The sequence below is a fragment of the Diceros bicornis genome, chromosome 16 (assembly GCF_020826845.1).
Source record: "Diceros bicornis minor isolate mBicDic1 chromosome 16, mDicBic1.mat.cur, whole genome shotgun sequence".
Lineage (NCBI taxonomy): Eukaryota > Metazoa > Chordata > Mammalia > Perissodactyla > Rhinocerotidae > Diceros > Diceros bicornis.
This window is the reverse complement of record NC_080755.1, coordinates 13,690,064-13,704,031: the sequence shown is the minus strand read 5'-3', so window position 1 is coordinate 13,704,031 and position 13,968 is coordinate 13,690,064. Positions and strand designations below refer to the sequence as shown.

Here is a 13,968-nt window from a genome sequence, read left to right as displayed (position 1 = left end):
TCCTTTGTACAAATATAACAGTACCTAAAGTTAACAGTCTTTTTTTTTTTTTTTCCCTGCTGAGGAGGATTTGCCCTGAGCTAACATCTGTTGCCAATCTTCCTCTTTTTTTCCTTGAGAAAGATTAGCCCTGAGCTAACATCTGTGCCAGTCTTCCTCTCTTTTTTGTGTGGGTCACTGCCACTGCATGGTTGACGAGTGGTGTAGGTCTGTGCCTGGGATCCAAACCCACAAATCCAGGCCGCTGAAGCGGAGCGGGCCGAACTTAACAACTATGCCAGGGAGCCAGCCCCCTAAAGTTAGCACTCCTTTTTTTTTTTTTTGTGAGGAAGATCGGCCCTGAGCCAACATCTGCCAATCCTCCTCTTTTTTTGCTGAGGAAGACTGACCCTGGGCTAACATCTATGCCCATCTTCCTCCACTTATTATGGGATGCTACCACAGCATGGCTTGACAAGCGGTGCATCGGTGCACACCCAGGATCCGAACCGGCGAACCCCGGGCTGCCAGAGCGGAGCGCGTGCACCCAACCGCTTATGCCACCGGGCTGATCCCTAAAAGTTAGCACTCGTAAAGTCAATTTCCAACAAGGTAGTTAGCTGCCCAATGCCCACTCCTGGTTTATAGAAAATGTTGGCACCTGGTTCATAGTCTTCGCTCCCAACTTGCTGTCATCCTAAGGTACTTCCTATCCAGGTAGAGGAGCCAGCCAATATCCTAGCTTCTCAGTACCTTAAGCTCCTCATTGTCAAACACCTTTACCCCGACTCCTCCAAAACCACCTGCTCCCTAGTCATATCGGCGACCCTGCTGCATCCTGGAATCATCTCTTCAGATATCACCTATGTCAGACCACTGATTCCTCTCCTACCTACTCATGACATCGGACACTATGGGGAAAAATAATCAACCTTTCTGATTGATGCCATCATAAATTCTTTTTTGATTCTTTAGTTGGACCACTCTCCTGTTCTCTACAGTGGCTGGCTACTACAGGCTCCATTTCGCTCAAACTTCTGACCTCATCTTTCTCTGTTAGCAAATGACCATGCTGCCTACTTCTCCCTTCCCCTGTACCCCAAAGAAGAAAACTTTGGATAAAAACTTCTTGCTTCCAAATCTAGGAACCTAACTGTATACACACCTATCTTTTTCCCTTCCCTCCTGGTCATGAAAGAGCTGCTCCCCCCTATTTAAGCCTGATTCCCCACCTTGCTTTGGATGACATCCTCTCATTCTCATGGACCTACCCTACTGATGATCTCTTCTCTCGTTGCCACGTTCAACTTCTCTCCTGAGGCTCATTCCATCCATTTAAACCTGCCCCACTCTCTGAAAGACAAAACAAGCCTCTGTTAATCCTTCCTAACCCTCCAGCTCATCCTCTTCTAGCTAACTGCCAAACTTATTGAGAGTTGTCTGTTGTTATCTCCATTTCCTCATCTCCCAGACACTCTCAACACCCTGCAAACTGGCCTCCACTCCCAACTCCCACCCTTATAGGACTCTCACCAATGTTACCAATGACCTTCTCAATCCTTATCTTATCTGAACTCTTAACTGCACGTGACCTCCATTCCTTTCTTTAAACACTGCAGTTCCTTTGGCTTCCAAGACATACTCTTTCCCAGGTTTGTTTCCACAACCCATGCACTGGTGCTCATCTGCACCCTGCAGTGCTCCAGCCATGGCACTCAGCACTGTGTTGTGACTGTGGTGTTTATTAATGCTCTTTCTCTTCAGCTACATATTCAGGGAACATGTCTATCTTGTCTATGGCACAGCAGACACTTAATATTTGCTGATTTGAATTTTTGGTAACATTTTGTTGAATTGAATTTTAAGTTAAAATCTATTTCAAAGGGAAGACATAGAAGTAATATTTGAGATTTGGTAGTCCTCTGGCAAAAACAAATGTGGTCATTAAAACCATGTTTTAGAAATCTACTTTGGCCAAGAGTAGAAGCCTTAAATGTGTCTGTATCAGGTGTATCTGTCGGTGTCACACAGGGCTCTGAAGTTGTACCTGTGTGTTTGGAGTGCTGTTCTTGTGCAGGTCTAGTGCTGCCTCCCTCCTTGACCCAAACAAACAGCATAGCAGTGTACACCCACACAGACTAGTCTCACCAAACCCAGATTAAAGAAGTCTCTCCCAGTGGAGGGACAGAAGGGAGCCAGCTGGGCCACCAGAAGACAAAGGGACCGCTGATGCAATGGGCATTGAAAGAGATTAGCAGGGATTTTAACTAACTATTTCAATTCCCAGGTTATTTATTGGCTGAAAAGAGATTTCCAGGGTGAAAGAATGCACATTCTTTTCATAATACTTAAAAACTCAGCATGCTCTAATGATTTAGTATTTTCTTGATTATAATATTTTTGCATACCAAAACTTTGCAGATATTAATTCGATCCACAGAGAAGATGAACAGCTAAAACTGAGAGTAGTTTTATTTTTTATTTGGGATGTATTTTTGATGAGGAAAGCAAGAAACAAAAATTAGAGATAAAAAATTTAGAAATAAAATTTTTTATTAAAAAACATCAAGGGATGAGAATATTCGAGCCAGAACACAATTTTCTCTCCAAATAAATAGGCAGTATAGTGGGGCATTGAGATGAATACTGGGTCATCTTTAATGACACCTGAACAGTTTAGATTCCTGGTCATCTAGATCAAGTATCAGTTTTACTTGATATTCAGACTGATTAGCTCCTTCTAGTGATGGGTTCTTGACGCTCATTCAGACTTTTCACCTTTGTGGCCTTTGACACTGGTGCTCACAGGTATTGTGGACTTGGTGTGTATGTTCTTGGTTTACTCCCCTTCCCGGCCCTTGGATGGTCGAAAAATTGCTGCTTCTCCTTTAGAGTTTTTAGAGGAACAGCCTCAGAGGACATGATGTTATTTTTATTTTTCTCTAATCCCATAAAGGGGAATAAAGGCTAATGCTCAAGTTTTCCTTAAACACACCTGGCTCCTGTAGCCTTCAGTAAAGAAAAAGGGGGCACAAGCGGCTACAATCTAGCTGCTTAGAGTCCTTGGCTGTGCAAGAACGTTCCTCTCCAGGGCCTCTCAAGTTGGTTATTTCTGTGGAAGATGTCCATGACTGGCACCGCCTATGGCTGCTCTCCAAGGTTCAGACTGATCACCTTTAAGGAACACAGAGATTCCCGACCACCACTGGCTCCGTTCTAGAACTCAGTGAGTTGCAAAATGTCATAAAAGAAGGATTACTGACACCTCTTAAGTTCCTACTCATGTCAAAAGTAAGATTTAGTATTTAGGTAGACATGGCCGTGAATCTCTCTGTGCCACCATTGGTACCCCAGGTGGGCCCTGCTGATGTCCATTTTTTATTGTGGAGTTGGAAGAATATGATAGATTTGCTCATGATTTATTAGAATATAAACTTTAATTTAATCCTATACAACTGTGATAAATAATCAAGAAGACAGAAAGTGACCTTTCTCAGACTAGCCATTTCTCAACACTTCAGATCCTTTTCAGATTCTACACCTTTGTGCATATTTTTGAAAAACAAAACACACCAAACCATGAAGGCTAAGCCAGAAATTAATGAAAAAGTTTATCTGTATGGGGTGAAAGAGATAGGGATGGGATGAGTATAACTTTTTATATAGTTTTGACTTTTGATCCTTATAAATGAGTTACATATTCAAAGAAAATAAATTAAAATGATGGGAGAAAACAATATTGAATGCAAACAGAAATAACTGAACCTAACTGCATATCAAGTTGATAACATAATCACACACCAAAAAGAATTAATTCAAGTATTTTTTGAATGCAGTTTTCTATTATGCATTCTCAATGTGATATATCCTAAGGGCAAAAAGAATTGCAGATAAATCTTGAATTTTAATTAGTATGTTTGATGTTGGGAGTGGCGTTGATAATTTTAAAACTACCTATTTGTGTATATCATAGGATAGAGCAAATAGGTAAATATTTTAATGTTGTCGAACACCAGAATTCTCACATGAAAGAAGGGAGCCTCAAATATGGAGTGGGGAAAAGTAAGGAATATCCCTTTTGGATTTAAATTGGAGATATACGTATTAACTCATAATTTGAAAAAAATTAAATATTTCCTTGCTCTGTCCACTGAAAAGTCTTAAAAACAGTGACACCTCAGTATCAATGTGCACATTTAGCCTCTAGATCTTGGCTTATAAATACATTCTTCAGTGTCCCAGCTCTGAGGTGGGAACAGTCTGGAATGTCTTGTTGTGCCAGAAAGCAAGAAAGGTTGATGGGGACTCAAAGATTGATGGGGACATGTCAAAAGTACGTAGCAGCCTGCTTGAAGGGGATTTTACTGGTCAAATTTGGTAATTTTGAGTATCAAAAGGGATGATGGCAATGGATTGTAACCTATTAATTTTTTTTTTTTTTTGGTGAGGAAGATTGGCTATGAGCTAACATCCGTTGCCAGTCTTCCTCTTTTTGCAGAGGAAGATTGGCCCTGAGCTAACATCTGTGCTCATCTCCCTCTATTCTGTGTGTGGGATACTGCCACAGCTTAGCTTGATGAGCAGTGCATAGGTCCACACTCAGGATCCGAACCTGTGAACCCCAGGTCGCTGAAGTGGAGCATGTGAACTTAACCACTATGCCACCGGGCCAGCCCCCTATTGAAATTTTTTTTAAAGCCCACGAGTCCATAGAAATACTAAAAAATAGAATTAGCAGGAGGAGTGAGAGAAGGGGGGCAAGCTCTTCCTTACGAAAGAGTACTAGTAATAATATAGGAAAATGATAGAATTAGAAAATCCCTGTTTTGTACTACCAATGTAATTATTGATTCTGACAAGTATCACCAGTGGACATTAAACCATTGGTTAAAATGTTATTCAGGAAAAAATATTCATACAGTCTCAAAGTATCATCCCACATATTGAAAATTACAAAAGTAAAAGGTATCCTTAAAATGGAGAAATCTAGCAGTGAACACTGCCATCACCAAGTTATCAAACCATCTGCAGTCATGGGGCAGGTTGACATTATGAGCAGAGGGAAGTACACAATGTCATCTGTGAGTTATAATTGCCAAAAATGTTTAACCTGAGTCTAATCCTAAGGACACTCCCAGAAAAATCCAGATGATGTGGCATTCTACAAAACAATTAGCCTGCATTTTTAAAAATACCAATGAAAAGACTAAAAAGAAAACAAAAGGCAGGGGGCTGTTTTAACTATGGAGAATAAAGAGAGATGACAACCAAGTGCAATGCTTGGTTCTTGATTGGATCCTAGACCTAAAAATAAAAAATAAAAAGCAGAACTCTGAGACAATTGGTGAAACTCAAATGTGGGCCATGTATTAGAGAATATTATATTGATATTTGTTCAATTCCTTGGATATAATAATGATATTGTAGTTATGTAGGAGAATGCCTTTGCTCTTATGAAATACACATTGAAGTATTTAGGGGTGAATATTATGATGTGTTACTTCCAAATTATTCAGCAATAATAGCAAAAACAATGATAAATAAAAAGTAATAAAAAGAAAAAGCAAATATAGCAAAATATTAACAATTGGTGAAACTAACTGAAAGGTATATAGGTATTTATTGCACTAGTCTTTCAACTTTTCTATACTATTTAAAGTACAGAGTGAAGAGAAAATAGTTGCTGTTCATTACTGATATATCCATCAGATAGAATTTAGTATAGTTATTAATGTCTTCAAATAGTTTCTAAAACATGGATAGACATTTATTTTCCCCCTTTTTAAGAAATCTTAAATTGAATATTGAATAGATAAAATTTATAAAGGATATTAAAAATCACAACATAGTGAACACCATGTACCCACCAAAATAAGGAGCACGGAAGACTCTTGTTCCATTTCCTGATGCTAACGTCCCTCTTCTTTCAAAGGTAACCATTATCCTGAATTTTGTGTTTATTATTCCCTTATTTTACTTATAGTTTTGCCATAATGCATATTTCCTAAACAATATATTGTTTAATTTCATATATTTTAAACCTTTTTGTAAGTGGAGCCACACTCTGAATTCATCTATAATTTACTGTTTACACTCAACGTTACATCCCTGAGATTGATCCTGTTGTTGTGTGTAGCTATAATCCATTCATTTTACTGCTTTTTATTATTCTATTATATGAATATACCACACATCTTAAAAAATGATTTCTACTACTGATGGACATTTGTTTTGTTTCTAGTTTTTTACTATTTCACATAGTGCTGGGACACATATATAAGAGTTTCTCTGGGAGTAGAATTGTTGGGGCATAGGTTACATACATTTTCAACTTTACTAAATAATGCTAAATTATTTCCAAGGTGGTTATATTTACACTCCAATTAGCAATGTTTGTGTTTCAGTTGCAAATATTTCATATGGTCATGCTTATTTAAAAATTTTTTATTTTAAAATAATTTATCTACAGAAAAGTCACAAAAACAGTAGGAAAGATCCAAAAATGAAATTAAGAAAATAATTCCATTTATAATAGCATGAACAAGAATAAAATACTTAGGAATATATTTGACAAAAGAAGTGTAAACTTATATTCTGAAAACTAGAACGCTGTTGAAAGAAATGAAAGAAGACCTAAATAAATGGAAAGACATCGTACATTCATGAATTGGAAGACTTAATATTTTTAAGATGGCAGTATTCCTCAAATTGATCTACAGATTCAGTGCATTCCCTATCAAAAGCCTAGCTGGCTTCTTTGCAGAAATTGACAAGCTGATCCTAAAATTCATATGGAAATACAAGGGACCCAGAATACCCAAAACAATATTAAAAATGAAGAACAAAATTGGAAGACTCTCACTTCCCCATTTTAAAACTTAATACAAAGCTACAGTAATCAAATCAGTGTGGTACTGGCATAAGAACAGACATGTAGATCAATGGGATAGAATTGACAGTCCAGAAATAAACCCTATTTATGCTCAACTGAGTTTTGACCAGGATGCCAAGACCATTCAATGGGGAAAGAATAATCTTTTCAACACATGGTGGTGGGGCAACTGGATGTCCACATGCAAAAGAATGAAGTTGAACCTCTACCTTACAAATAAAAAGTAACTAAAAATAGATCAAAGATCTAAATGTAAGAGCTAAAACTATAAAACTCTTAGAAGAAAATAAAGGTGTAAATCTTCATAACTTTGGATTAAGCAATGATTTCTTAGATGTAACTCCAAAAGCACAAACAATAAAAAAATAAACTAGACACCATCAAAATTAAAAACATTTGTGCTTCTAAGGACACTATCAAGAAAGTGAAAAGAGAACACAGAGAAAGGGAGAAATTATTTGCATATCATATATCTGATAGGGGACTTGTATCTACAATAGTTAAAGACCTATTACAACTCAATAATAAAAAGACAGCCTAAGTTATGGGTAAAGGATCTGAATAGGCATTCATCCAAAGAAGATATACAGATGACCAATGAGCACATGAAGGGATGTTCAACATCCTTAGCCAATTGAAGAAATCTCATTGTGGTTTTGAAATCAAAACCACAATGAGATACTACTTCACACCCACTGCAATGGCTATAATCAAAAAGACAGACAATAACAAGTGTTGTCAAATATGTGGAGAAATTGGAACCTTATACACTGGTGATGGGAATGTAAGTGGCATAGCCCTTTTAGAAAACAGTCTTGCAGTTCCTCAAATGGTTAAACATAGAGTTACCACATGATCCAGCAATTCCACCTGTAAGTATGAAATGAGAGCGAAGTGAAAACACATGTCCACATAAAAATCTGTACAAAAATGTTCATACAGCACTATTCATAGTAGCCAAAAAGTGGAAACAGCCCAAATGTCCATCAACTGATGAATAGATATATAAAATGTGGTACATCTATACTATGACATATTATTCAGCAATAATAAGAAATAGAATATTGATGCATGTACAACATGGATGAAACTTAAAAACATTATTCCAAGTGCAAGAAGCCAGTCACACAAGATCACATATTGTTATGAATCCATTTATATTAAATGTTCAGAATAAGCAAATCTATAGAGAAAGAAAGTCAATTGTGACTGCCTAGGGCCGGGGGGCTGGGGGAAATTGAGGGGTGATAGTTAAAGGGTATGGAGTCTCATTTGGAGGTCACGAAAATGTTCTAAAATTGATTATGGTGATCGTTGTACAACTCTGAATATAGTAAAAATCATTGCATTGCACATTATAAATGGGTGAATTTTATATGAACTGTATCTCAATACAGCTGTATAGCAGAAGTTCATGTATATCCTTTACCACCTTCCCTTAAATTTAACTTACATAACCATAGTACTATTATCAAAACAGGAAATCAGTCATGAAACAGTACTATCAACTAACTAAAGACCTCATTAGTCTTTCACTTACTGTCATTTTTCTGTTCTAGGATCCAATCCAGGATCACATTCAGTTGTTGTGTCTCATCCAAGCTGTGACATTTCTTCATTCTTTCCTTGCTTTTCATGACCTTAACATTTTTGGGAAATACTATCAGTTGTTTTGTATAAGTTTTCTCAATTTGGGACTGTCTGACGTTTTCTCATGATTAGATTGAGGTATGTGTTTTTGGCAAGAATACCACAAAAGTGATATCATGTCCTTCTTAGTGCATCACCTCAGGGAATACGTGATGTTGATATGTCTTATTATTGGTGATGTTAACCCTGATCACGTGATTGAGGTGGTGTCTGCTGGGTTTTCCATTGTAAAATTACTATTTTCCTCTTTGTAGTTGATAAAAAGTCTTGGAGGGATACTTTGAAACTATGCTAATATTCTGTTTTTCCTTAAACCTTCAACCACTGATGTTAGCATCCATTAGTGGATCTTGCCTGCAACTTATTATGGTATTTGCATAATGGTGATTTTGCATTTCCATCATTTTCCCTACGTTTATTAGTAGGAATTTATTAATTGAATCTTTCTGTAAGGAAGAGCTGTTCCTCCTCTTCCTCCTTCTCCTCCTTATTTATTTATTTATATCAGCATGGATTTTATGAACATTTATTTTATGGTATGGGTCTTTTCCAACACTGTTATTATTTTGGTGCTCAAGTTTTCCAGCTTTGGTCATTGGGAGCTCCTTCAGGTAAGCTCTTGTGTTCTTTTTTTTTTTTTTAAAGACTATTTTTTTAGAGCAGTTTAAGGTGCACAGCAACATTTAGAGGAAAGTACAGAGATATCTCATATCTGCCCCCACATGCACAGCCTCCCCCATTATCAACATCCCCCACAATAGCAGTACATTTGTTACAACTGATGAACCTACATTGCTTATGTTCTTTTAACATGTCACCATCCCTTTTCATGTATTTCCTTATTTTCTGGAACCACGAGAAATTCCAGAGTTATTTTTAATTTCCCTGTCCCAAACCTTGAATTAACCTCTTCTCCAAAGAACTCTTATTCCTTTATTGGAGAATGGTATTTAGAAACCAAAATCTGGGTGCTAAGTGTGCTTATTGTTACTAGGTGTCGTTGCTCCTAGACTCACTCAGCAGACAGAGATAGGAAATCTATGTATGTATATTAACCCATGTGCATGCACACACACATCTCTTTATTTCTATATCTACCTATACTTAAAAATATGAGTTCCTACTGATACCTCCAATTCCATATGAACACCACAAGGTTCATTTTAGTCTTTCTCCTTTTTTTTTTTTTTGTAACTTCTTTCTCTGACAGGGAGAAACCTGGTTCTCATTATCTACACAGTATTCACTTCTTTGATTTTTTCCTAGAAATTACACAATTGCTAACCCCTACCCCTGTGAGAAGTGGATTTCCTAATTCAAGTTTTCGTCTACAATTCTTGTTGTCTTTAGCCTTATAGTATCCAGCCAAGACATTAATTTTACTTAGGTTTTTTTTCTTTTATCCTCATCCCCTTCAGTGTGGTTATGTTAGGTTTCACTTGTTACTGTTTGGATTCTACTTTGCCTGCCTCCCTCACCCCCCACTCCATTCTTGGTTGATTTTGTTTGTTTATTGCTATGGTTCTAAGAGCCAAAGCTACACAAAATGGTATATTCAGAGACTTGTGTCTCCCTCCTCATACTTACCCTGTTCCCATTCTCCTCTTCTTTCTACTTCTTTCCCACCCACCCACCCCTATTGGTAACCAACCTCTTTAGTTTCTGGTTTATCCTTCGTGAATTTGTTTTGCAGAAATGAGGAGATACATATGTATTTTTTTTCCATCTACTTCTTTCTTATAATTAATCTTGTTTTTAATTTTTATTAATTTGGTATGATTCCATCTCATCATGGTTTTTGTGTGTATGTGTGTGAGGAAGATTAGCCCTGAGCTAACATCCAATGCCAATCCTCCTCTTTTTGCTGAGGAAGATTGGCCCTGGGCTAACATCTGTGCCCATCTTCCTCTATTTTATGTGGGACGCTGCCACAGCATGGCTTGACAAGCACTGCATCAGTGCATGCCCAGAATCCGAACCTGTGGACCCCGGGCCACCAAAGCAGAGCATGTGCACTTAACTGCTATGCTACCGGGCCAGCCCCTCATTGTAGTTTCCTTATTATTAATGAGGTTGAACATCTTTTCAGATGTTTCTTGGCCATTTGGGTTTCTTTTTCTGGGGAATACCTATTAAAGTTTATTGTCCATTTTCTCTTGGATTTGTAGGAGTAATTAATGTATTCTAAATACTAATCCTTCATTAGTAATATTTGTTACATATTTGGGAGGCTTGTCTTTTTATTTATAATGTTTTTGATGAGTAGAAACTTTAAGTTGAATTTATCTATCCTTTGGCCTTTTGTACATAAGAAGTCCTCTATGAGGTCATACAGTTATTCTCCTATATTGTCTTCTAAAAGTTTTAGTTTGTCCTTTACATTAAAGTTTTTAATTCACCTGAAATTTTTTTGTGTATTGGGTAAGATCCAATATAATTTCTTGGTTCTTCAGTACCAATTACTGAGGATCCCATCCTTTTGCCACAGATCTGCAATGTGAGATTTATCATAAATCAAATTTCTATATGTATGAGGGTCTGTTTCCAGGGTCTACCCCTGTGCCAAAGCTGCTCTGTCTTATTAATACAGCTCTATAATTCTTAGTCTCTGGGAAGGCAAATCCCTCTCACCTTTTCTTCTTCAGGACTGTCTTGACTATTCTTGGTCGTTTGCTCTGACATATAAATTTTTTAAACAATTTTTCAAGTTAAAAATCAACTATTAGAATTTTTATTGGAATTACATTGAGGAGAATTTAGTTTTAACTATATTTTATAATATAGCTCTATTTAGCTCTATTTACTGTCATTAACAGTTTCATAATTTTCTCCATGAAGGTCTTATACACCTTTTATAAGACTTATTCCTAGATACTTAATATTTTTTATGTTATTGTAAATTTTTTTAAAAAGTACATTTCTTAACTGTTTGCAGCTGGTATATAGAAATGCAACTAATTTTTATAAATTGATTTTGAATCCATCAACTTAACTAAATTTTTATTAATTTAATTGATTTATCTGTGGATTATTTTGTGTTTTCTACACAGACATGTTATTAGTAAATAATAATAGTTTTGTTTCTTACTTTAAAGTTATAAGTGAAAAAAAATTAGGATATACAATTACAAAATGTGAGCTAGGTAGCACAACATGCATAGAAAAAAAGACAGGAAGGAATGCACAAAAATGTTTGCAGTGGCTTATTTTGAGTTAAAGAATTATGGATAAATTTTTCTTTTTTAATATATCTCTATACTTTCCAGTTTTTCCAAGATGAGTATCTATCACTTTCATAACCAGGAAAGAAACAAAACTTAAAAAATAAAAGCAAGTCTTACAAAATTTAAAGGTAAGGATGATCTACTAAAAATGCCCAGCTAGAAATAAAACAATCAAATACTTCTGATGTGCCTGCTCCCCACCCAAATTCACCACTGCAGAGACCCTGGCTGCATGGTTACGGACTAATATACCATGTTATATCTAAGAGAACAACCTCTTACATTCACGGAACTTTTTCTTCCCATTAAGGGCATGTATGGAATTAACCTATCAAAGGCATACAATTGGTCTTTATTTCATTTGTTTTGAAATGTGGTCAACTCTTACTTATCCATAAGATATATTTTTTCCTCTTTATGAATTATTTATAGTCTTCTTATATTAGGATGCTCTTAACTTACACTGCTTATTTCCTAAGGATAAACTTAGGAAATATAGACTAAATTTCAATGGTTCTACTCTCCCCATTTTAGAAATAAGGAAACAGAAACCCCCAGAGATGAAGTAGGTCCTCTCTCTACGCCTCTGCTAACCTCCTCTACCCCACAGTACTTTGTCTCCCATCATGACACTTGTCAAAATTATCTGTCTTCCTCATCATAAACTTCAGGAGATTAAGGTCTTTATCCTGCTCTCCTGTGTATCCCCAGGCCTAGCACAATACCTGACATAGTACCTGATATACAGTAGATGCTCAGGAAATCGCTATCAAATGTTGAATTAATTTTATAAGCAACCCATTTTCAAAAAAATCAGAATACCTACCAAGTTAAATGTTTGATTGCTTTTGGAAATATTCACAACATTTGATTACATTTGGGTGGAAATTGAAAAAAATCTCTGAGTAAAGGCTCCTAATGAAAAATGTTTAAAAGCAAAATTACCTTTCTGTTTACCTTCTCTGGTATAATGATTTTTCCTATGGCAGAATATTTTTCCTTTTTTTTATACCATTTAGAGCTATTAGTATTACAGCATCTAGATGTTAATTGCATGTAGTTGTTAATTGAGCTGATTTTGTATGAAAATAAAAGCTAGATAAACAAAACTATTATTATGAACTATTCTGAATAATTCATAAAACTATTATGAATAATTATTATTATGAATTATGCACATAATTCATAAAACTCTCTTCATTTTATTTTTTATTAATTTGTTTTTTAATTTTAATTTTTTTCCACACATTGGGGCTGGTTGGTGTGGCTGATAATGGATGCCAAATAGATATCCTTCAGCCTTTGGAGTCCACACTGGTACTCAAGGGCCCTGTAACATTTCTAACTCCCAGATCAGTCTTCTGGTTCCTTCTCCTGCTTGGAGGGCTGTGGGCTTGAGCCACAAGGCTCTCATGTCAGGGGACTTAGCCCTCCCCCTATGCAGCCAAGTGTCTGGAGAGTATGTGGGGGGTGTTGGGTGTTGTGTGCCCTTGCTTTTTGGGTTTTTTCCCTCAGCTTTATTGAGATATAATTGACATATTGCATGAGTTTAAGGTGTACAACGTGATGATTTGGTACATGTATATATTGTGAAATGTTTACCATAGTAAGGTTAGTTAACATCCTTCACCTCACAAAATTACCATTTTGTCTCTTCATTTTAAAGGTGGATTTGGTGTTTTAATGAATTATCCCAACAACAGCTTCATGTGCCTAGAACTATTTTAGATGTTTGTATGTAGAAGCAACTTAATTATAGACAGATAACAATACAGTACTAAAGTTTCACAGTTTATAACATTTTGAGAATATAGTAATCTTGGGTAATTCATTTTATTAATTTGGTACATAATCCAACATTCACTGAGGGATTCCCATACTCTAGATACTATGCCAAACTGTCATTGTATAAAAATGAGTAAAATACTACCTAAAAAAGCTCACAATCTAGTTGTGGTATCTTTGGACATCACATTTTATTTTCCTTCTTTTACACGTTTTGTTGCTAAATTGGGGGCAAGGAAGGCTTACGTGATTATATTAATTTGGCAAAAAGCTGTGGCCCAAACTTTCATTTTTTTGTGGGTGGCCTGTAGTGGCTATTAGCAGCAGCACTTCACATACAAATAGAATTTAATTAGACGGAGGTCTCATAGATTCAACTGCTTCTGCTTAATGTATCCGATTGTTCCCTGTTGTCTTTTGTGTGAGGTGTGGGAGGTG

At 36.3% G+C, this 13,968-nt stretch overlaps 1 protein-coding gene across 7 annotated transcripts in view; it reads left to right on the top strand.

Annotated features, from left to right (window-relative positions):
• The window catches only part of GREB1L (GREB1 like retinoic acid receptor coactivator), a 259,827-nt gene that overhangs the window by 196,943 nt on the left and 48,916 nt on the right, over window positions 1–13,968 (top strand). The gene's annotated exons all lie outside the window — the stretch shown is intronic.